Source organism: Ornithorhynchus anatinus, chromosome X3 (assembly GCF_004115215.2).
Source record: "Ornithorhynchus anatinus isolate Pmale09 chromosome X3, mOrnAna1.pri.v4, whole genome shotgun sequence".
Taxonomy (NCBI): domain Eukaryota; kingdom Metazoa; phylum Chordata; class Mammalia; order Monotremata; family Ornithorhynchidae; genus Ornithorhynchus; species Ornithorhynchus anatinus.
This window is the reverse complement of record NC_041751.1, coordinates 18,416,193-18,442,196: the sequence shown is the minus strand read 5'-3', so window position 1 is coordinate 18,442,196 and position 26,004 is coordinate 18,416,193. Positions and strand designations below refer to the sequence as shown.

General features: G+C 41.8%; 1 long non-coding RNA gene across 1 annotated transcript in view; it reads right to left on the bottom strand.

Moving 5' to 3' along the window:
* LOC103164745 overlaps positions 1-26,004 on the bottom strand; it is a 58,555-nt gene that overhangs the window by 4,557 nt on the left and 27,994 nt on the right. The window contains exon 2 of the long non-coding RNA XR_484308.2: positions 14,272-14,400. This is a non-coding gene — a long non-coding RNA (uncharacterized LOC103164745). The remainder of the gene's footprint in view (positions 1-14,271; positions 14,401-26,004) is intronic.

Here is a 26,004-nt window from a genome sequence, read left to right as displayed (position 1 = left end):
AGAAAGATAATGTTTAGTACATTATACTACAAAGAAAGGCAAACTTCAGGTGTGTGTAGTATGGAAGGAGATGTCCACTGCATATCAATCATTCATATTGATTGAGAGCTTATTGTGTGCAGAGAATTGTTCTAAGTGCTTGGGAGAGTACAACAGAGTTAGGAGATGTAATCCCTGCCTTTAAGTACCTTAAAATCTAGCTTAAATTCAGAATCTTCCAACACTTGGATAAAATGCATTGCTCACATGCCCATTCTGATAAAAATTAATATCATATATTAGAAAATATATGTCTGCCAGAGGAATTACAGAATAGAAAACACAAGTTACAATAGCTATTACATTAGGCTTAAAGTTTTTCATCAATATTCTTTTCCCCAAATCTTACACACACACACACACACACACACACACACACACACACCTTTTGACCCTCCCCCCGCCCAACTACAATCTCATGGTTTAGTTTAATTTTTCATCAAAATGTTCTGATTTCTAGCATATGCTTTAGAAGGGCTTTAGCTGGCAGCTTGGCAGTGGGTTTAATGGGTTGTTTATGCTTTCAGTTTGAATGTTTCTCTATCTGAAAGGAACAAGATAAATAGCCCTATCGTACAATGACTTTCATTTTCCCGTGGTTGTGTGTCGCTTTACACTGGTGGGAAGGCAGGCGAGGTTTTTTCTTTAAGTATTTGAAATCAAATAGCTGAAACACATCTGTTTAAATTTATTTTGAACACAGGTTCCAAACCCAAAGCAAAATGGAAAAACTATTTTGTGTGGTTTTTAAAGAAAAATGGCAAAAATCACTTCTATTTCTTAATCCCCAGCACAACCACTAAATCCCCAAACTAGCATGAAAATCTTTCTGAAATCGGTTACTTACATATTTTGGTTTCTTTCATGTTCGTCCTTGTTTAATGCTGTTGTAGTGAATAAATATGTGCACAGAACAAACCTTCTTTCCAACAGCTCACCTCTAGAGTGGCTTTGAAATTGATTTTTTGTTTTTGTTTTGTTTTTTTACCTTGGTAATGCACCTGGAAAAAGACTAATTACAGAAACGTTCTTAGGTAGTTTAAGAAAAAAATTTAAATGGCTTTCTTAGAAAAATGCATTTCTGAGCTGAGATTTTTATAGGACAATGATTGTGCTAAAAAATACTTATTCTAACAATCCCGAGTCCCAGGTAAAACACCTATAAATACAGAGCGTGCAGTTTTGGGGGTCTGTGGGGTTGGGGATTGATGTTTCATCCAGTTTTTACCAAATATCTTCTGCATGGTTCTGGGCAATGTTGTTTATTCAAATAGAATTAACAAGGTAAAATGATTATATTCTTATTCTCTATGTGGGCTGACAGTTCAGGGGACTGGCATTTCAGAATTGAAGTAAACCATGGAAGTGGGAGGAATAAAAGGCAGTGGCCTCAGTCCACCCCGGCCCTCTCCCTCCCAGACCACCCTGTGAGATCTACCCTGTAGGCTCTGTCGGAGTCAGGTCTTACTGTCTTTTAGAATAAATGAAAATTCATCAGCTCACCCCATCCTACCTCATCTCACTGATATCCTACTACATCCCAGCCTGCAAACTCTGCTTCTCTAGCACCAACTTACTCGCTGTACCCCGATCTCACCTATCCCACATCCTCTCCATAACCTGGAATTTCCTCCCCCTCCATATATGCCAGACCACCACTCTCTCCACCTTCAAAGCATTAATTATTAAGGTCACATGTTCTCCAAAAGGCCTTCCCCAATTAAGCCCTCTTTTCCCTGGCTCGCTCTACCTTTGCATTGCCTATGCACTTGGATCTGTGACCTTTGTACATTTGATATTTGCTCCAACCCCACAGAACTTATATATTTACCTTTAAATTAAATATTGTACCTTATTTATTCACTGATATTAATGCGTGCCTCCCCCTCTAAACTGTAAGCTTGTTTGGGGCAATTAATGTGCCTGCTATTTCTGCTGCATTATACCCTCTAAAGTGGTTACTACAATGTTCTGCACATAGTAAGCACTCAGTAAATACCGTTAATTGGCCCACTTTATATTTTGGATGGAACCTTATCATATAAATATATAAATAAGTCAAAAACACTGTGCTAATTGTAATTGTACAAGTCAGACAGGTTTCTCGGCTGAAATATTACATGAGGGTATCAACTAATCAATTAATCATCAATTAATGCTGTGTGGACTGTTCTCTGTAACTGGATGTGAATGAGCAATGTGGATCCTGTCAGAGTTACAGCATTCACTCCAGAAATGTAACTGTGAAGTCAAGTCCCAGCTGGAGGACATTTTAGTTTAGTTTAGTTAGTTTAGTTTTAGTTTAGTTTTATGGAATTGAATCTAGTTGGAGAACACAACCCTATCAGAAACCCAGATTTCTCTTACCACTGGATTGAGGGGAAATGTGGTCAGATTTTATCCACGTCCTCCCAAACTTGTGAAAAGTTCTGCAATCATGCTTCTGACTCATATAAATGGATTCAGAGACTTTATGAATGTTTACGTTCACTACATCCAAGGCAGGAGTGAAAACTTGAAGATATTTTATATTTACAGTAATGAAATGCATCGTACTGGAATAAGTTACCCACTCACATTCTTCTTCTCACTATGAATACTGGCTATTCTACCCCTTTCCCATTCTGTCTGCAAAGTGAGTTCACTGAGGGCCTGGGACACTGGGGGTGATGTTACGGGTCAGGAAAAGCCTGACCCAGAGGGACCAAATCTGTCATATCACCCGTTTATTAGAACCACGGATCCAACTAGCAGGATTCAGGTTTGTCTGTATTTGGATGTGACCATTGAGTCCCCCACCCTCAGTCTCTCAGCACTCATGTTTGCATCTATGAGTTATATTTTATAAATTATTTATATTAGTGCCTGGCCCTCCCTAGAGACTGTAAGCTTGGTGTGAGCAGGGAGCGTGTCTTCCAATCCTGTAATAATGTGGTCTCCCAAGAGTTTAGAACAATGCTCTGCAAATGGTAAGTGTTCAGTAAATACCATGGATTGATTGATTGACTGCAGGAACCTTTTGGTTGTAAAATTTGTTAAGGCAAAGAAAGGAGCATTGAGGAGGCTGTGAGACCTTTTTCCCTGAGTCTTTTCTTAAAGAGACTTGGCTACCCTCCTACAGTATAGCCCACACAAAGATTTATCAGAAGACTTTGTCAACTAAAATCCAAACCCTCTGGATTTACATATTGAACTCAAAGGGGATAACCACAAGGCCTCTGGAAGCTGGACTTTAGCCCTCTTTTTTGGTAACCAGATTGATACATAATACCCCTTATTGTCTTGTTTTTCAGCTTAAACTTTATATCCCTTGAGTCCCCTACTGAATAAATAAATGAAGTTAGCTGTAGAGGTGGCTAATGTTGAATAATATTAGCTCTATTCTGGGTAATTTTATATGGATTTAGACCAGTTGTTCTTGTTTGGTAATGTTGACTTGATTCTCACATTAAATTTAGTAGTTTGATAAAGGGGCAAAAAATGCAAGCCTGCAGAATCTGAAATTACCTGTTTTTCTGAGCAAGACCCTGCTAAGACTTTCACTTCTCCAGGTGATAGGAAAGGACCCTGGATTTCTGTTTGATGGCTCCCCTGGGTAACATACTATTCTTCATGTATACTCTGATGTAGAAGTGAAAAGAACTTAAGTATAGTTTATGCTTCAGGAATGAACATTCTCTAGAAAATTCCAATGCACATATTCTCATTTTAGGTTGCACATAAAGAAATCCTCAGAAGGACAAATGAAGGACACGTCTCTGGTAACTAGAGAAGCAGCACAGCCTAGTGGAAAGAGCATAGGCCTGGGAGTCAGAAGGACCTGGGTTTTAATACTGACTGTCACTTGTTTGCTCTGTGATCTTGGGTTTGTCATTTAACTTTTCTTTGCCTCAGTTCTCTAATCTATAAAATGGGTTAAGACTGTAGCACTATGTAGAATAGGGACTGTGTCCAACTGATTATCTTGTATGTATTCCCCAGTGCTTAGTACAGTGCCTGATACATAGTAAGTGCTTAACAAATGGCTGTTAAAAAACAAACAAATCCCACCAAAAAAGAACTTTCCTCTACATGTTTTGTCCACAATGACTTGTGCTCTGAAAGGGTGAAGAATCTTTTTGTCCATTACTGCAGGCCCTGAAGATAAACATAATCTAGAGGAGAGCCCTTTGACAGGTCCTGCTATGGAAGGGCAACTTGGCCTAGTAGAAAGACCATGGCACTGGGCATTAGGAGATCTGGTTTCTAATCCTGGCTCTGCCACTTGCCTGCTATGTAACTTTAGACAGGTCACCTAACTTCTCTGGGCCTCAAATTCCTCATCTGTAAAATGGAATTAAATGCCTATTCTCCCATCCCCGAAGACAGTGAACCTCATGTGCGATGAGGACTATGTCTGATCTGCTTATATTGTATCTACCTCAGTGCTTGCAAACATTAAGAGCTTAGCAAATATTATCATTGTTATCATTATCACTCCATTACTGAGAGGATCTTGTTGAATAGGGTCCTGGGCAGAATTTCCTTGGTAAAATAGAACCACTCTGAAAAAAAATAGAAAATTTAAGTCTCTTTCCTCCCAGATGAATTTCTCAGAGGAGAGAGGAAGGAGACATTGGGCCCTGGAAAAAATTCAGAAAGAATGATCAGAGAACCTTGTGCCTTCTAATGATCTTAGTACAATTATTGTAAAGACAAAAGGGAAAGGAACAAAAACCCAAAGTGAATCCTGTTCCCAACTGGAATGAAATTCCAATCCGCAGAAAACTCAGACTTCAGGAGGGCTCCAGAGATGGACAGGGAAGCTTGGGGAAGTTAAGACAGCCATACATTCACCAGCTCCGATTCCAGAGTCATCTGAAAACTTCAGCTATCTCAATTGTTTGGGGCTTTTCCCCTCCACTGTGGGATGCAATTTCAGAAAAATTCCCATTTCAAGGAAATATGTCAGAACAAACAACTTTCCAAATACAATTTTTCAAGGGAAACAGAAAACTACCCACAAGGGTGGAGCTGCTCCTCTGAGTCCCGCCTGAACACTAATTTCCTCCCCTCCATTTCAGGACACAGAGGGGATGCTTACCTGCTGAGGAAGTCAGGTGGTCAATGTCACAAACCTGGGTTGGTGGAGGGATAGAAAGAGGAAGTGCCAGAAGACACGGGGGACTCCTTTCTGAAAATAAATTTACCTGTATTTGCCTTTTCTACTACAATTCCAAGTTACCTGCTTCCACAATAGCTAGATGCATTTGCTAGCAGTTTCTAGCCAACACAAAAGTAGGCTTCTTGCCACTACCAGCTGTTGTCCATTATTTGCTCATAATAATAATAATTATGGTATTTAAGTGCTTACTATGTGCCAAACACTGTTCTAAGCCCTGATCCTTCACCTCCTCATCCTTTACACTTGTGTCCTCTGACATTCTTGTTCCATCCCCACTCCTAAGCACCAGTTTGCAGAGAGCCTAATACCTACTCCAAAGCCTTTTTCAAAAAACATGCCCCTAAGGGAGTTTCCCTTGTCTCAGCTGCATGATTCCCTTCCAGCCCTCATATCTCCTTAACAGCCAGCTTCCTCCCATACCACAAAATTAGGGCAAGGTGGAAGGAATAGCAGTGATAGTCCACCACCCTGAAGCTCTGGGGGACCAAGTTGTATGGGCTAAACCAGCACACTGTAGCAGAGAGAGGGGCAAAGAGGGCAAAATGACCTTTCTTTTAATGGCACAAGGAAGTTGAGTTTTTTTAATGGCATTTGTTAAGCACTTACTATGTGCCAGGCACTGTGCTTAGTGCTGGGATAGATGCAGCATGGGGTAGTGGATAGAACATGGGCCTGGGAGTCAGAAGGTGATGGGTTCTAATCCCCGCTCCACTACTTGACTGATGTGTTACCTTGAGGAAGTCACTTGACTTCTCTTGCCTCAGTTCCCTCATCTGTAAAACAGGGAGTGAGAATGTGAGCCCCATATGCGACAGGGACAGTGTCAACCGGATTTGCTTGTATCCATCTGAGTGCTTAGTATAGTGCCAGGCACAGTAAGCACTTCAATACCAATTATTAGTTACAAGATAATCAGGTCAACACAGTCCCTGTCCCGCAGACTTAATACCCAGGGGGCAGGGCAACCATTCCACTAATTATGGCTGTAGCATAGGGGTAGAAACACCACTAGGAAGCTGGAAAGAAAGTTTTTGGTTGGATTCCACTATGAAGACTAGGTAGGGAAGAGCTGTCTAGCTCAGCTGGACCTCATTTAGTATAATGACCACTTGCACTGGGAGCTTAATTAGCTCCAAATGTGAATCCGCTAGGCTCGGAATTGGCAGGTCCTTGGGTCTGTCATATTAACCCTCTTTCCCCTTATAGTAGTTGACCTTATCAAAGAAGCCTCCACCAGGACTGGGGAAGATGAATTCCAGAGAGAGGATAGAGAAGATGGTGACTACTAGCGCTAAGTAGTGGGAGCCAACAAAAAAAAGAATTAAATAAGTTTGTTTCTTAAAAAAGCAGCTTTAACTGAAAAGGGAGCAGCAGGGGCTTTGGGCTGATGGTGCAGAGCTCTCATCTACCTCGCTCTCCCCTCCATATCTTTTTATGCATTTATTAAGCACTTAATATGTGCCAGGCACTGTTCTAAGTGCTAGTGTAGACACAAGATAATTAGGTTGGACACAGTCCATGTCCCAAATGGGGTTCACAATCTCAATCCCTATTTTACAGATGAGGTAACTCAGGCACAGAGGAGTTAAGTGACATGCTCAAAGTCACACAAAAGGTAAGTGGAGGAGCCAGGACTAGAATCCAAGTTCTTATGGCTCCCAGGCCCATGCTCTATCCACTAAGCCATGCTGCTTCTCCCATCTATTTATATTCTAAGGCCAATATCACCCACTTTAACCAGAGCTTAGTACAGTGCCTAGCACAGAGCAAGCACTTAACATTAACATTATTATCATTACAAAATATAGTAACCTTCATCAGCAGTACTTATCGCAGGTGCACTAGGGGCAGAAGACTGTTCTGGGTGACTATTTGTGCGCAAAGCAACTCCAGGGCCTGGGGAGTCACCATTCCTTGGTCTCCATTCATTTCTCCTTGGTTCCCTGCTCTTGGACATGTGGCTATCCCAAACTGGAAGAGGTTGAACCATTTGGAACAATGTACTTTGTTAAGAGCTCACTACGTGCCAGGCATAGGTCTAAGTGCTTAGTGTAGACATAAGATAATTAGATTGGACACAGTCCATGGCCCAAATGCTGTACTAAGTGCTGGGGTTTCAATGTGAATCTTCTCTTGCACTCCTTTTCATTCATTCATTCAATATTTATTGAGCACCTACTATTTGCAGAGCACTGTACTAAGCACTTGGAAGGTACAATTCGGCACCAGGGAATTTTCAAGTCCCACTAGACTGTATGCTCCTTGAGATCAGGGATCACGTCTTCCAACCCTATTGTATCGTACACCCCGAAACACTTAGTACAGTGTTCTGCAAGTGATAAGCACTCATTGTTGGGTAGGGATAGTCTCTGTTGCCAAACTGTATTTTCCAAGCACTTAGTACAGTTCTCTGCACACAGTAAGTGCTCAATAAATATGATTGAATGAATACCATTGACAAAATATTAGTTGCTGGCCTTCATTTTATCTGGGGAAGTATTCCTTCTCAGCTTCTATATGGCTCCCATTCAGAACCTGGTCTAGCTTCCAATTTTATTCATTTTGAGTGCCCTGTTTAGCAGAGGGCTTGCTAATTCTGCTTTTCATACCGGCTGTGTTGGCAGGATGGTTGCAGTTTCAGACATCTGAGTGTAATAGCTAGATGTCTCGGGGTCATCAGATAATACCGCCAGACTTGGTGTGTCAGTTTCTCAGTAGTAGTTTCTCTTGCTGGGTCATTCCTTTCTAGTTGTTTCCAGAAGTGACCTAAGCTGTTCTGAGAAGCAGCATGGCCCAGTGGATAGAGCACAGGCCTAAAGGTCAGATGGACCTGGGTTCTAATCCTGGCTTTACCACTTGTCTGCTGTGTGACCTTGGACAAGTCACTTAACTTCTCTGTGGTCCAGTTTCCTCATCTGCAAAATGGGGAATAAGAATGAGCGCCCCCTGTGGGACATGGACTTTGTCCAACCTGATTAGCTTGTATCTACTTCAGCATTTAGTACGGTGCCTGGCACAAAGTAAGTGCTTAATATCATTTAAAAAAAAAAAAGTGGTAGCCACTACAGTAAGCCCTTCTTTTTCCCCAGCTAGGTGGCTCTATTCTGCTGCAAAATCTGAATCCCTAATTTAAGTCTTGATTTCTGAGAAAAACTGACCTAGATATAATACCTCTTTCCCCATCTTTACTTTTAGCTTCTACCCTTGTTAATCCAGACTAGACTGTTTCATGTAGTTCTACTATTGGCTCCAGTGAGTTTCCAAGATGGAAGAGCAAGAAAAGTTTGGACAATAGACAGGTCCAGTAGGAAGAGAATAGGAAATGTCCTTTTTTGTTGAAAGGTCAACCCTCTGAACTCATGAACAGGTTTGTCAACTTCTCTGCCTCATTTCAGTCAGTATCTGTGTGTGCCTAGGTAGAGCAGATGCAGTAACAACGAGATGTGAGCATGACAAAAAGCAAGTCAATTGAGTTTGGCATCAATCCACAGATGTAATTTAAATTAATCCTCATTTAGCACCATGTGACTATGAAGCTGATTCAGTGAGTGAAACAGTCCAGTCTGCTGGGATGCTGCTAGGGGAAAGTGGAATCTCATCTAGCTTTTCTAACGACCAATTAAAATTGCTCTCTTGTGAGCCTGATGTGCTGTTACCCTAGACACTATTCTTGCCTGCACAGAGCATGAACATAGAACAGAGTGTTCCATTAATGAACTCATATTTTACACTGCAGCATTATAAATTATTGGCATTAATTAGATTAATGCTGTGCCATGGTGCACTAACCTTTCACCCTGGAGACTTGGATTCAGATCCCAGCCCTGATCCTCACAAGCGAAAATGAGTTTGGCAGCCTTGCCCAGGCCTGGTTTGTACATAGCAGGAAAACCAGCAGCAAATTCAGGCAGTTGGCCAAATTGTAAGGGGTGTTGTAGATTAGGCATGAGGTTCATTGGCAGAGCCTGGCAGGGAACCTTTCATTAGGAGTTGCCTCAAAGCAATCCTTTCAGCCCTTCTCTTTCAAAGGAACAAAATTCTCCCATCATCCTCCCACCCTCCAAAAGCTTAAGTTGTTCCGTTGGGCCTCTCCATTTCACCACGGCACTCTTGCTTTGAATAACTAGTTCTTCCCCAGAGAGAACAACACTCTGCTATGGGCCAAAGTTAGATTCAGGCTGTCAGTTGTTTTATGTTCTCAAGAGATAATGATAAATTGCCATTTTTTTCAAATCCCTTCATCTTCCTTTTCTAAAAAATAATTCTGTGCATGTCTCTCCATGCCTCAGAAACTTTTCCCATTCATCTCCACCTCAGAGACTCCTCACCATCGGCTCCAAGGCACTCCCTCTCCCTAATTCATCTCCCACTATAACGCGGCCCACAACCTTAACTCCTCTAACACAACCTACTTAATATGCCTTGATCTCATCTCTCTTGTGATCAGCCCTTTGCTCCTTCATGTATGGAACTCCCTCTCCCTTTGTATCCAACAGACCATCACAGTCCTCATCTTCAAAGCCCTATTAAAATCTTATTTAATAATGTTGGTATTTGTTAAGCGCTTACTATGTGCAGAGCACTGTTCTAAGCGCTGGGGTAGATACAGGGTCATCAGGTTGTCCCATGTGAGGCTCACAGTTAACCCCCATTTTACAGATGAGGTAACTGAGGCACAGAGAAGTGAAGTGATTTGCCCACAGTCACACAGCTGAGAAGTGGCAGAGCCAGGATACGAACCCCCGACCGCTGACTCTCAAGCCCGTGCTCTTTCCACTGAGCCACGCTGCTTCCCTAATTTCCCGAATTTCCTCCAGGAAACCTTCCCTGACTAGCTTTTCATCTCTCTACTCTACCCTATTTTCCCTCCTTTCTGCCTCATCTATGAATTTAGTTCTGTACCCTCTGAGCATTTTTATACTCTCCCCACTCTCATAATAATAATAATGGTATTTGTTAAGCACTTACTGTAAGGGTGAGGATCTTACAACCTAATGGAGAAGACAGATATTAAAATATATCATTAAAATGTTATTATGCTTTGATATATAGCATTAAAATGATATTGCACTATCCCAAGTGCTTAGTACAGCGTTGTTTACATGGTAAGTGTTCAGTAAATACCACTGATGGATTTTTTTCTTGTCAAACAATAATAACTTGTGGTATTTGTACTAAGCACTGGGTTAAATATAAGATCATCAGGACCCACACAGGGCTCACACTCTAAGTAGGAGAGAGAACAGCATGGCCTAATGGAAAAAGCATGGGCCTCGGGGTCAGAGGACTTGGGTTCTACTTCTGGCTGTGCCAAATGCTTTCTGTGTGACCTTGGGCAAATCACTTAACTTTTCTGTGTCTCAGTTCTCCTGTTCTCCCTCCTACTTAGACTGTGAACCCCATGCAGGACAGGGACTGTGTCCAATCTAACCCATCACTTAGAACAGTGTTTGACATGTAGTAACTGCTTAATAAATACGATTTTAAAAAACTGAATGCTTCCCCTGCCCCTACACCCAGACATTGTCATGCCTTTGTGAACCAGGAAATTCCCCCAGGATCAATTCCCTAACTTGGATTGCATCTCCAAATACACTTTTTAAATGCCTGTCACACATTTCAATTCTTTGATTTGCAAGGTATGAAGTTCTAACTTCCTCTGAAGTCACTCACTAGTATTAGTTAGCCATTTAGGCAGATGCATTCACTCTTTCATTCTTCTTGGGAATCATTTTGTGTCTTACTTCTTAAGGTTGGTGCTCTAGTGAAGTGGGCCTAATTTACCTCTGGAATTTGATTTGGGCACTGGGGGCAATATGGCTTATATCACATTAAGAAGGAGCTACCTATAATAGACTGACATATGCCCTTATTCAGCTGTGGTAGTCTCAGAGGCTTGTAGGCTGGCCAATCACATTTAGAAAAATATACAAATGTCCCAGGGTTGGAACTGTCTTGGATAAACTGACCGGCCAAATTTCCAAATTTCCAGCTGCTCCCACTCATTTTAAATTCTGGGACTTTCACATCCAGGCTGGAGTGTGCTCAGCTGGTACTCAGTTTACATCTCTCACCATGTTAGTGCTTGTGGTCTGGACACCCCAGAATCCTGAGGGCCTTTAAATCTTCAGTTTCTCATCTTCCGCTCCCTCCCCACACTTATTCTCATGGTTGCTAAGAGGCAGAATGTTTAAGACTGACAATTCAATATCATGATTTTCTATAGAAACAATAAAATCAGTTTATTAATAGTTCATGCAGAATGTGGGTGCTTTCTGGGAAGAGCAGAGCAGACCTCTACAGTTATATTATCTGAACCTTTCATTCCCTATCTGGTTTATCCCAACCAGATTCTGGTTCTGTTCCTTAAAGCTTTAAAGTCTATGTATGGTGGAAACCATCTGAATTCTAATCCCTCTAATCAATCATATTCACTGAGTGCTTACTATGTGCAGAGCACTCTACTAAGCTCTTGGGAGAGCACAGCACAACAGAATTAGACATTAATCCTGTCCCTCATGGGGCTCACAATCTATCTTATTCCCATTTTACAGGAAACTGAGGCAGTGAGTGGTTATGTTCATTCATTCATTCAATAGTATTTATTGAGCGCTTACTATGTGCAGAGCACTGTATTAAGCGCTTGGAACGTACAAATTGGTAACAGATAGAGACAGTCCCTGCCCTTTGACGGGCTTACAGTCTAGTCGGGGGAGACAGACAGACAAGAACAATGGCAATAAATAGAATCAAGGGGAAGAACATCTCATTAAAACAATAGCAAATAAATAGAATCAGGGTGATGTACATCTCATTAACAAAATAAATAGGGTAATGAAGATATATACAGTTGAGTGGATGAGTACAGTGCTGAGGGGATGGGACGGGAGCAGAGGGAAAGGGGGGAGAAGAGGGTTTAGCTGCGGAGAGGTGAAGGTGGGGGGTAGAGGGAACAGGGGAAAGGGGAGTTCAGTCTGGGAAGGCCTCTTGGAGGAGGTGAGCTTTAAGTAGGGTTTTGAAGGGGGGAAAAGAATTAGTTTGTCGGAGGTGAGGAGGGAGGGCATTGCAGGACCGCAGGAGGACGTGGCCCAGGGGTCGACAGAGGGATAGGCGAGAATGGGGGACGGTGAGGAGGTGGGCGGCAGAGGAGCGCAGCATGCGGGGTGGGCAGTAGAAAGAGAGAAGGGAGGAGAGGTAGGAAGGGGCAAGGTGATGGAGAGCCTTGAAGCCTAGAGTGAGAAGTTTTTGTTTTGTGCAAAGGTTGATAGGCAACCACTGGAGGTTTTTAAGAAGGGGGGTCTAAGACTAGAACCTAGGTCTCCTGACCCTCAGCCCGAAGCTCTCTCTCCTTAACCAACTCTGAGGAACCCTTTCCAGTAATGGCTGTTCTCCAAATACCCCATTTATTATAGACAAAGGAAGTCCCAACCTCTGAAGGAGAGGTAGTGAGATCATTTGTTGTCTGGAAATTTATGTTAAATAATTCTGGCTCCTGAGATGACCCAGTACTAAAGGTGCAGCCTCCCTCTCTCAAAAAAAGATGCTATCTTCTGCTTTGAAAGTGAATGTTCATGACGAACTTATGTTTCACACTGCCTACAGGACTTAAACAGAGCTTGTTTATTATAGTGGTGATGGCTTTATCAGGAGCAGCCTGATTACATTTTCAGTAAAGGTTTATTCTGCTCTCTTCCAAATCTGTATTTAACCAGTAAGTGCAAATAGCGAGTATTCCAAGGGGATTTGCTTGCAAATTCAGTATATCTAATAGAAATGCTGTTGGGAAATTTGGCTTTGGCAGTTTACCTTGGTCAGGTCAATCCATCTGTGTCCCGACATTGACCTTTAATTGGAATCACAGTATAAGGAGTAAAGAGAGGAGGTTTTTACTCCCACTTGATATAATCACACTAGTGAACAGCAACACAATTCTCTCTGCAGGGAAACCCTTTCATCTAATCACTTGGGCTAAATGCACAGAGTAAGTACTTAATCCCATTCTACACCTCAGCTTTGAGCAGAAAAATATGTTCATCTTGAAAAAGAATTATCAATAAAGTTACTGTGGCAGTATGGCCACATTCAAGTTCCTGTGAAGCTTATTTCTTTAGGCAAAGGAGGGTATTTGTTGGGGGGGAAAGCAAGCAATTAAATATATGCATAGATTTCAAAAACTAATGAGGTCACCAAATGTGTTACTACACTTGATTTGGACTACAAATTTTGGGGGAGTTAACAGAACTGCATTAGAATGAAAGCTTTTCCCTCTGGATACTGCTTTGCTGATGGATTGTGGCATTGATATATTGGCACATCTGAGCCAGAAGTTAAAGGTACCTCGGGGGAGGATATCAACTGACCTATAAAGTGGAACATGTGGTTTTCTTTACACGACTTTTGCCCACTAAACTCTTAAGTTTTCCTCTTTGTAGGAAGCATCCATGTTTAGCTTACTTTTCACCATAGGATTCCAAAAGTTCCCAAGAATCCCCTTCAAGCAAAACTCTGCCAGTCAGAGAATGAATAGCAATTCTCTTCACCCACTCTGTTCCAACACCATTGAAAGGAATCAACTAATAACCCTAGGAGACAAATGGAAAGAAGCAATGTCTCCATTTTCAATATCAAGAAGTCAAAGCCCTGAGCCACTTTGTTCAAGATACGTTTTTACAGGTGACCAAACTCCTGTGGGTTCAAGAGGCAATGACTTCCAAGGGGCAGGGACAAAAAAAAAGGAGTTGTGGAGAGAATGACAGACTTCAGATCCCAAGCAGATTGTCTACACCCCCGTGTTCCCCCCACCCCCAACCCTCACCACCACACACACACACAAACACACATCTCAAAGCCATAACTGCATATCAACATGAGCCTAGCGCTCTGAGTCCCTCAGGAGTGGCAATGCCACAAACCCAAGACTCAATACCTTTCAGAATCCCAATCCTGTCCTTCATCCTCACCGGGCCACATCCTTAAGGCAGCAATCCTGATCTGCTTCGGACTCACCACTCATCACCCTTGGCCCAGTCTCTCCATGGGCTGAGGGTTCTGGTTTCTTGTTCACTCACCCATCCACCAGAGCTGTCCTCTCCATCACCTCCTCTGTAATCTTCAAAGTTTATGGCCGTTGATTCCTCAAGCTTCTCCTTCTTTCTCCTCTTGCTCTTCTTCTACTTATTTCTGGGGATGAAGGCATTCTGGAAACAAAAATGATCACATGAGTTGTGCATGTGCCTCAGACAATAGATGCCTAAACAAAAACATAACAAAGTATGTCATGCATCCTACAATATAAGCACAAAGCTCACCCCAGTGTCCCCAACTCAAAATGCTTAAAGCAGTTGATAAGATAGACCTTGGAGTACGAGGATTCTCCTATCAGAATCAGGACATTTGGTCACTCACTAACAAAATTCATCTTCTGGGTCTCTGGGGTGTGGATTTAGTCCTGTCAACTATAAAACTGAGTTATAGTTTTAAAACTATTAAACTATAGTTATAAAACTATTAAACTATAAATTTTAACCACTCAGTGCCTCAGGTTTATAGTTATAAAAATTAAATTTAATAGCATTCATGAGCAAATTATTAGCATTTGGAAGAAGCCTCAACGAACGGTGATAAATCAATCTTAACTCAGGTGTGGGACAGGGCTAAAAGAAGGGGAAAATCTTAAATATTCTTGTATTAACACAGGGCTATTATTTTTTCCTCTAGTGAAAAACTACCTTTCGTGAATCGATGACAGGGCTAGAAAGAACCACTTTCTCTTTTTGATTTTTTTTTAATTCTCCATTTACTGCTTTGACCACTACACCGCACATCTTTCTACTTGAACAGGTCACCAAGAATACAAACCAACTAGCCAATAGGTTGGAGCTAATAGTTGGGGCACAAAAGTTCTGCCAGACAGCAGAGGGCACTGTTAGTACATTCCATCCCAAAATACTGAACAAAATTAAGGGTCTTGCAGTGGACAGGACTAATTTTTGCAGATTGCAAAAATTTGCACCACTGTAGTGGTTTATTTGCTGCTATTGCAGATGACATGTCTGCCTTTCGACAGACCTTGTCAATTGATTCCATTTTTTTTTTCCCTTTGACTCCCATTGCAAAGCAATAATCACAGAGAACTGCAAAATCCTAGGGCCAGGGGACACAGCTGTTGGTATCTTTTCTGACTATAAGAAGAAAACTAGAGGGAGAAGGAACCCAACCTTCCAGAATTCTTTGGAGTAGTCCAGCCTGATTGAACAAGACCTCCAGAAGTTATTCAATACACTCTATGACCCAGACCAACATTATACCCCCAAACTGTACTACTGAGAAACAGCGCAGCCTCGATGAACAAGCAGAAGCTTAAGAGTCAGAGGACCTTGGTTCTACTTCCAGCTCTGCCACTTGTCTACTGTGTGACCTTGGGAAAGTCCTTTAATTTCTGGGCCTCAATTCCCTCATCTGCAAAATGAGGATTCAGTGTCTGTTCTCCTTCCTAGATTGTGAGCTGCATGTGGGTCCTGTTTATCTTGTACCTACCACCATGCTTAGTACATATTAAATGCTTAAATGCTATTATTATTATTAACCACCCAGGCCAATAGCTGTCTTTCCCACTCTTGGAGTAGAATCTTCTGCAACAGCTCCCTGAAGCGAGTGACAAGTTTTCCGAATTACTTGTGTTTTCGTGTGCCACTAGACAAAATAAGTTGATCCAAAAGCAAGGTGAATAATTGCATTCAGTTGTCATTTGTGAAAAAACTTGCATGGAAAATACTGAGCCACTCTTAGAACTACTCTACTGGTCCCAAAAAACATTCAAAGTCATCTGAGGTGGGATTGGGAGTACTTTAAATCTGGGGGGTAAGAGTGGCCTGATCTTTGCTACCCTCATGTATGGTTAAGTGAATTCTTAACTCGCTACAATTTTCTGTCAGTTCAAATGGTTAATTAGTGGAAACAACTAGATGTCTTAACACCAGCAGACAACTTACAGCCACCAGTAACTAAGGTGATCACCAGCAGGTGAGTTATAGGAGGGAGACAGCTCCTCTAGGCTGTAAACTCTTCTAGACTGAAAGGTCGGTGTAGATGGGGAACATGTCCACCAACCCTGTTACACTGTGCTCTTCCAAGTACTTGGTACAGGGTTCTGCACATAGTAAGAGCACAAGAAATACAACCGATTGACTGATAGACAAGGTGACAATGAGAAGCAGCATTGCCTAGTGGAAAGAACATGGGCCTGGGAGTCAGAGGACCTGGGTTCTAATCCCAGCTCTGCAACTTTCATTCATTTAGTATTTGAGTGCTTACTATGTGCAGAGCACTGTACTAAGCACTTGGAATGTACAATTCGGCAACATATAGAGACAATCCCTGCCCAATGATGGGCTTACACTCTAAACAGGGGAGACATACAGCAAAGCAAAACAGAACAAAACAAAAACAAGACATCATCATCAAGATAAATAGAATCAAGAAGATATACACCTTATTAACAAAATTAATAGAGTAATGAATAATATATACAAATAAGCACAGTGCTGAGGGGAGGGGAAGGGGGAAGAGCAGAGGGTGGGGGGGAAGGAAGGGGAGGGGGAGCAGAGGGAAAAGGGGGGGCCTCAGTCTGGGAAGGCCTCCTGGAGGAGGTGAGCTCTCAGAAGGGCTTTGAAGAGGGGAAGAGAGTTAGTTTGGCAGATGTGAGGAAGGAGGGCATTCCAGGACAGCAGTAGGACGTGGGCCAGGGGTTGACAGCGGGATAGGCGTGAACGGAGGGCAGTGAGGAGGTGAGTGGCAGAGGAATGGAGTGTATGGGGTGGGCAGTAGAAAGAGAGAAGGAAGGTGAGGTAGGAGGGGGAAAGGTGATGGAGAGCTTTGAAGCCAAGAGTAAGGAGTTTCTGTTTCATGAGAAGGTTGATAGGCAACCACGGGAGGCTTTTGAGGAGGGGAGTGACATGCACAGAGTGTTTGCCTGCTGTGTGACCTTGGGCAAGTCACTTAACGTCTCTGTGCCTCAGTTACCTCCTCTGTAAAATGGGGAGTAAGACTGTGAGCCCCATGTGGGACATGGACTGTGTCCAACCTGATTATCAAGTATTTAACCCAGGGCTTATTACAGTGCCTGGCACATAGTAAGCTTTTAACAAATGCCATAAAAAAATGAAGCCAAAGACCTTCTAGAGATCTTTCTTTTCTCTAATGTCTTTCCTTAGCCAGTTCTACTAGTCTTTGTGCAGTTAAGTTCCATTCAACAATGACAATTTTCAGGAACCTCTGGGTGGATACTAGCCGTGACTTTGGGTTTCCCCAAATAGCCATAATATCCTCCCCTTTTCAGTGAGTTTCTGATGGCTATCCTGAGTGTCCAGAAGAATTTGGAGATAGGAAATCCTGGAATTTGCCACACTACTTCTTTTTGACAAACTGGGAGGACTTCCAATGGTCTGTTTCACTGGCAGAATTTTGTGGTTCTGGCAAAATGCAACTCATTAATTTTCATGGTATTTGTTAAGCAGTTACTATGAGTCAACCACTGTTCTAAGTGCTGGAGTTGTTGTTACAAGCAAATTTGACTGGACACAGTCCCTGTCCTGTATTGGGCCCACAGTCTAAGTAGAAGGGAGAAATGAGGTATGACCTTGGGCAAGTCACTTACAACAAGAATTTGGCAGAGCCAAAATGAGAACCTAGGTCCTATAATTCCTAGGCCCATGGTCTTTCCATTAGGCCATGCTGCTTCTCCAATTCATTCTATTTAAATTCAATTTAAAAGACATTTATCAAGGCAATCCAGGGGCTTTCTAGAACAGCAAGTTATTCTTAGAAACAATCCTCTGATAAATTAAGTGAAAATTGATTAGTCATATGCACAATATGTTTCTCTTAATTATTCAGAGGTAGAAAGAGTTCATAGTTATGAACAAAAATAATTTTTTGGTATTGTAAAAAATGTTTCATATCTTAAAATTGCCTTTTTGCTTATTATCCCACACTTATTTTAGGCATGATTCATTATTCACTCTGTTGCCATGTCTGAGAAACAAAGAATAGTCCTTTGTTGAACTTTCTTAATTTCTGGCTTGTTTTATTTTCTTAGCAACCATCTCATCATGACCATGGAATTGCTAAATATATAAAATGGGGACTGTAACTGAAGACTTCCAGATTCCTGTTTATTAGGTTAGTGCAGTACATCTTTAAGAGTTAGAAAAGTTCCGGCAGCAAACCATGAAGTGTTGGAGTAAAAAGCAGTAGCAGAAACTGATTTAGAAATAGCTTACACTCATTACTTAGACTGTGAGCCCCATGTCAGTTGGAGATTGCATCCAAACTAAATATCCTTATGTACCCCAGTGCTCAGTACAATGCTTGGTACATAGTAAGCACTTAACACGACAATTATTATGAAGATTAAGTGACCAGGTGTCCTGAATTGGATGGGACAGTCCCAAAATCTAAGCAGATTGGGAAGCAGTGTGGAAAGAGCACAGGCTTGGGAATCAGAGTCCCTGGGTTCTAATCCCAGCTCTGTCACTTGTCTGAAGTGTGAACCTAACTTCTCTGTGCCTCACTTATGTCATCTAGAAAATGGGGAAATCCTTCTCCCTCCAACTTTAGACAGTGAGCATTGTGTGGGACATGGACTGTGTCTAACCCAATCAGTTGTATCTAACCCAGTGCTTAGAACAGCACTTGACACATAGTATTTAATAAATACTATGATTACAGGGCAGCTCTGACAGAAATCCTGCACTCTCTCTGCTTTTCTCTGCTTGTCTTCTCTTTCTGATTCTGCTTTCTTCTTCCCATTTCTCTGCCTCTCTACTCCACACACATGTATGGACAAACAGGCTCTCTCTTTCACACACACACAGACCTTCTCTGTCAAGTCTTCCCCCTAATCTTGGATCATTGACTTTGCAAATCCCATCCCAATCCCACTTTGAACTTTGGAAAAATGGGGTCACCTTACAATACACCACCTATTAGTTATATAAAGTCTTCATTGCCTGATATATCAGAAATGTAACCCAACACTGCCAAGGAACCTAAATCTTATCTTCCTTTAGGGTTAGTTTTTCTTTCCTCATCTTTCAGAAGCCAGCTACCAGGAAAAATATTTCCTCATAGCACGCATATTTCTAAATATAATTGGTAAATGATGGGTATTGGGCATTAGGCACGGGTAACTTTATCATCCATAGGGGCTTGCTAGATGCCCAAGGGCTCTGAATCTGATGCCAGTAGAAAACAAGTTAATCAGATTTGATCCCTGCTTTTTCAGACCGTGGTTGGTATGATTTGCACCCAAGGGAACTAGTTGCCGGACATGAAGGTTGGGATAATTAGTCTTTCCACCTGAGGTAGAGATGTTTAGTTTTAGTTATAATTTAAGGTCAGACAGTTCCTATGCTACATGGGGCTCACAGTATAAGTAGGAGTGAGAGGAGGAATTGAATTCCCATTTTACAGATTTAGAGAATGACGCATAAAGATGTTCAGTGCCTTGCCCAAGGTCACCCAGCAGACAAGTGGTGGAGCAGCAATTAGAAGCCAGGTTCCCTGACTCCCAGGCCCATGAGCTTTCCATTAGGCCACACACAGACACATACATACCTCCACGAAGTGCTCACTACCAACTCTGCCTGTGTTCTAATAAGGTGTCCCATTATTTCCTGGGAATCCCCAAAGACGCTAAGCTCATTGTGGATAGAGAATGTGTCTACCAACTGTTATATTGTACTCTTCCAAGTGCTTACTACAGTGCTCTGCACAAAGTAAGCACTCAATAAATGCAATTGAGCCGGGCCAGGATTCCCGTTGCCCCTTTACAATGGATGGTGTCAGAGGATCAAGGACAGAGATCCTTTTTCCCAGTTGTTAAAGTGGCCTAGGACTAATGTTCAATGGTTGATAAGTGGGCTCCCCTCCCCACCACACTCCTTGTAGCTGATAGGTTATTAAATAAGTATCCCTACTAATATCATCACTAAAATGTTGTTGTATAAATGGCCTTGATATTATAGATTTATTAAGGTACATAACTTCTCTGTGCTTCACTTTCTCCATCTGTAGAATGAGGATGAAATTCCTGTTTTCCCTCCCTCTTAGACTTTGAGTCTCAGGTAAGACAGGGAATGTGTCTGATCTGCTTATACTGCAGCTACTCCAGCACATAATAATAATGTTAATAATAATATTAACTGTGGACATTGTTAAACATTTACTATGTGCCAGGCATTGTACTAAGCACTGGGGTGGATAAAAGCAAATTGTGTTGGACAGTCCCTGTCCCACATGGGGCTCACAGTCTCAATATCCATTTTATAAATGAGGTAACTGAGGCACAGGGAAGTGATGTGACTTGCCCAAGGCCACACAGCAGACAAGTGGCAAAACTGAGATTAGAACCCATTACTGTCTCACTCCCAGGCCCATGCTCTATCCACTACACCATCCTGCTTCCCATAGAATGCTTTGCATATGGTAAGTGCTTAAATACCCCAATTATCATTTTACTATCATTACTAAAATAACTATGTTAGAAAGTACCACTATAGCTTTGAATGTTTATGTTCCACTGTAGGAATATTTAAATACTGTAAGGGTAACTCGTTCTTTGGACTAGATAGATGGAAAGATATCTTGAATTAGTATCAGATGATGGCTTCCTTTGCTTTTCAATTAAATCTGGCCCTATTTCACTGAAACAAGTGAATCATTGCATTACTAATATGTCTTTTAGAGTGTCCGATAACAGCTCACAGGTAATATCATGACCTTTAGCAATTAATTACACTCTAGGTGCCTGAACCACAATGCAAGCTGAGGATCGCAAATAATCAGAGTTGCATAATAATAATAATAATGATATTTGTTTAGCCCTTGCTATGTGTCAAACACTGTTCTAAGCACTGGGGGGATAAAAGATAATCAGGTTGTCCCACGTGGGAGTCACAGCCTTAATCCCCATTTTACAGATGAGGGAACTGAGGCACAGAGAAGTTAAGTGACTTGCCCAAAGTCACACAACTGACAAGTGGCATAGCAGGGATTGGAACCCATGTCCTCTGACTCCCAAGCCCAGGCTCTTTCCACTAAGTCACGCTGCTTCTCTAGGTCTAATACAAGGTCTTCTCCAGTAATCACTGGAACAGCCAGAATTCAACATCCCTTTACAATGAGTAAAAGCAGAATTAAAGTAGTCCCTCACCAAAATGGGCTTTTCATTGCTCATTTTGTATCTGAATATTTTTTATCAACCTAAATTTGCAAATACTGAGGAGCTTGCATACATGAAGGGTTTAGAATTTTAAAAAAATCAAAGAAAAGAGTTAAAAGCTACAAAGAAATGTGATATCATAGCTGGGTGCATTGCAGAGCGACAGTTTGACATAACGGAAGGAGCATGGGCCCGAGAATCAGAGACTCTAGGTTCTAATATCGACATTATTACTTGTATACTGTATGACCATGGCCAAGTCACTTCACAGTGCCTCGGTTTTCTCATCTATATAATAGGAATCTATTCTACCTCCCTATCAGACTATGAGCCCCATGATGGCCAGGGACTTTGTTCAGATTTAATTGTATATCTATCCCTGTATGGAGTACAGTCATGATTTAGTTGCAAAGGATGAGAGAGATTGCGGGTGAAATACGAACTTGACAGTAAATGTGTGGTTTGAATTGTCTGTATTTCTGTATGCTTGTTTCCCAGGAGATTATTTTTATACTCCAGTATTTTGAAAGAACATGGACCTGGAAAGAATAAACATCTAGGGGTCAGAGTACCTGAGTGCTAATCGTAATTAGCTGATTAAAAATAAAAAAATTAAAAAATTAAAAAGTGCTCATTTGTCTGTGACCTAGGGCAATCACTTACCTTATTTGGGTCTCAGTTCCCTCATTTGCAAAATGGGGATTCAATACCTGTTCTCCTTCCTACTCAGTCTGTGAACTCCATGTGGGACCTGATTATCCTGTATCTCCCCCAGAGCTACTTGGCACATAGTAAGCATTTGACAAATGCCTCAACTATCATTATCATTATTTTGACACCCCTCTAAAAGCATCTTTTGTATCAAAAAGCATGCACAAGCTCCATCAATAGAATATATTAATTAGAAGCCTGGCAGATTCTGTCATTAGCCATAAAGATGGGACTGTTGTAATAGGGAATTTAGTGAAGTCATACTACCCATTTACCTCCCTCTGAAAAAACAATAGAACAGTGAATAATGAGTTCTTAAGAACTCATCTGTTGACACCATGAACTAGTGTATTTTTTATTGAAATGATTAGATTCCTCAGGTTTTGATCACATTTGGCAGCAGTCAATTCCAGTGGAAGACCCCATATGAACAACTTCTACCTGACCACTGAATTGGTAACTTTCCCCTTGAGGAAAAGTCATTTACAAATTGAATTTTTAATCTTTTCCATGCTTGTGAAACATTTAGTGCATATATGGAGCTTCGAAGCCTTGGGAAAGTTGCTTTCTGATTGGATTTAAGTTTTGAAATTTTCTACTATTCCAAAGGGAATTTTTTGTCAATTCTGCTTAGAATTTCTCCCCTTAGGAATCCAAGTGTCTTTAGCACCCTTCATGATGTAAATATGACAGGAGTACATTTATATATTCAAGCCTGGGCTGTTGTTGGGGTAAGGAGGCTGCCAATTCCACTGCACTGTACTTAATTAAGTAGTCATTTTATGGGGTGAATTGCAATACATGAGGGACAGACACGAGAATATCAGATTTATTGTATTTTAGCTGTGAGCTGACAGCCCTGCTGCATTCATGGCACAGAAGCCATGTTACGAGAAAGGCAAACCACCAAAGGCCAAGTGGGGAGTCTCCTAACTGTGTATTAAAATCTCCAATTCCCAACTGGTGTTGAGAGTCAACCTCGGTTTGATCTTGGCAATTCAGGTTGACATCCTATTTAGTGTTACTCCTAGATGTTTTCCTGGACAAGGATAGAAAATTAGCATTTACCAGACTTTGCTGAATAATAACAGTGGCATTTGTTAAGCACCTATGTGCCAACCACTGTGCTCAACATTGGTGTAGATATAAGATGAGCAGATTGGACATAGTCCCTGGTCCATATGGGCTCACACTGTTAATAATAATAATAATAATGTTGGCATTTGTTAAGCGCTTACTATGTGCCGAGCACTGTTCTAAGCGCTGGGGTAGACACAGGGGAATCAGGTTGTCCCACGTGGGGCTCACAGTCTTAATCCCCATTTTACAGATGAGGGAACTGAGGCACCGAGAAGTTAAGTGACTTGCCCAAAGTCACACAGCTGGCAAGTGGCCGAGCTGGGATTTGAACCCATGACCATGTTAGTGAGGGAGAGAGAAAGAAGAGCTATGGGAAGCAGCGTGGCCTAGAGGCAAGAGCATGGACTTGGGGGTAAGAGGATGTGGGTTCTAATCCTGGCTCCTCCACTTGACTGCTATGACCTTGGGCAAGCCACTTCACTTCTCTGTGCCTCAGTTACTTCAACTGTAAAATTAGGATTAAGACCGCGAGCCCTTTGTGGAACAGGGACTGGGTCCAACCTCATTACCTTGTATCTACTCCAGAACTAAGCACAGTGTTTGGCACAAAGTAAGCACTGAAGTACCATAATAATAATAATTATTTAAATCCATTTGCAGATGAGGAAATTGAGACCTAGAGACATTACTGGGCAAACCACTCCTCTGTGCCTCAGTTACCTCACCTTTTAAATGGGGATTAAGACTATGAGCCCCACTTGGGACCTGAACTATGTCCAAATGGATTATCTTGTATCTACCCCAGCACTTAGAACAGTGCCTAACAGACAGTAAGTGGTCAAATACCATTAAAAAAACACTGCCAAGAACAATGCCCATGAGGTAATGTTTGAAAACCCTTCTTTCTGGTTTAAGCTGATGAATACAGACTTGAGGTCTCTACACCTGACACATTCTGGCCTGGAAGCCAGAACTCTTGTGCTTATGACTCTGGTTGGCTTATTTCCCTCAGGGTCCTGGGGGTCGGATTGGTCCACAGAACAACAAGACATTAGCCCAGTGGGCCCCTTTGGCAAGGGTCTGTAGGTCAGGGACTTTATTGGTCTGGGGGAAATTCTCTTGGGATGGCAAATTTCCTTAGTCCCATTCAGACTGCATACTTTTCATCATCCAGCTTGATTCTGCTATTTGCTTTTTCCCAGCTGGTAACCCTTAGAGAAAGCAGTGATTCAGTCAAGTTTCTAAGAGGGAATCTGAGTACCTGCATATCCCACAGCAAATGTGTTCTTGGAAGTAGACGAACACTGGAATCTTAGCTTGGATTTTTAAAGCCCTCTAGCAATTGGAGTTCATAAAGGACTTCCAATATACTGTGTGCCAGGAAAGTTCAATCCTGGAGCTGCATGGGACTTTTTCAAGACAAGCAGCAGGAAGAAGGAAAGGATATTAAGTGAGAGAATTCCACATTAGTGTTTGGTGTTCATACATACTCTCATGCTCTTTTAACCAATGTATATTTGTCCATTTATGTCTGCTTGTGTTCCCCATTTGATTGTAAACTGCTCGGAGGCAGAGATTCTGTCTTACACTTCTTCCAGATCCTACCCAAGTGCCTAGTATAGTGCTCTGAATGCAACAGACTCTAACAAAATGGTGATAGTAGAGTGCTCCCGAATGCTTTTTGCTGGAGTACATGTCATCCAGGTTTCTCACTTCTCCTGGTTTCAGAGAAGTCAGAGAAACAGTCAAACTGTTCCCCTAATACACCCCTCAGTCCAACGGCACCTCTGCATTGTGAGGCTTGGGCACAGGCCTGGGAGTCAGAGGACCTGGATTCTGATCCCAGCTCTGTCCTGTCCCTGATTGTCTTTCTATATACCCCAGGGCATAGTACAGTACTTAGTACATAGTATCTGCTTAAATACCATAATTATAATTATTATCATCATCATAAACTAAGTCTAGGAGTTAAAAACGCACTGTGAAAAAATAAGATCTTAAGAAGCATCTCTAGGTCCTCACATTTTAATCTAAGGCAAATCACTTCACTTCTCTGTGCCTCAGTTACCTCATCTGTAAAATGGGGATTAAGACTGCAAGTTCTATGTGGGACAGGGACTAAGTCCAACCGAATTATCTTGTAACTACCCAGTGCTTAGTACAGTGGTTGGCACCTAGTAAGTACTTAACAATTACAACAATTATTATTATGTCCAGTCTGAAAATGAACCTAATCACTGTCTTTGGGAACAAGATTGCTAGGGTATAACTATTCACAACAAAGCAATATCTTCAAGGAACGTATTCCAGCCATATTGTAAGGTATGCCTGAATACAGACCCTTTCAGGTGGTCTAAGCTCTCCTAGACATCTAGATAATGGAGTCTTGTGTCAAGAAGGACAGATGATCCTTGGTCCCAGACTTCAGGAGTGAAGACCTGTGTGAAGGAATTGATTTCACCTCTAACAATTTGCACAACACTTGCCCTCTCATCCCTGTCAGTAAAATTCCCACTAGGGTACAGAGCGCAACAAGCAGGTTGGGCAGGAGTGCAGCACACTGCAAAGTGCTCACAAATGATTTTTTCTTGCAGGCCCTATTTAAACCTTGAAGCTGGGGAGAAGCAGTGTAGCCTAGTGGAAAAACCACAATCCTGGGAGTCAGAGGATAATAATAATGTTGGTATTTGTTAAGCACTTACTATGTGCAGAGCACTGTTCTAAGTACTGGGGTAGACACAAGGGAATCAGGTTGTCCCACGTGGGGCTCACAGTCTTAATCCCCATT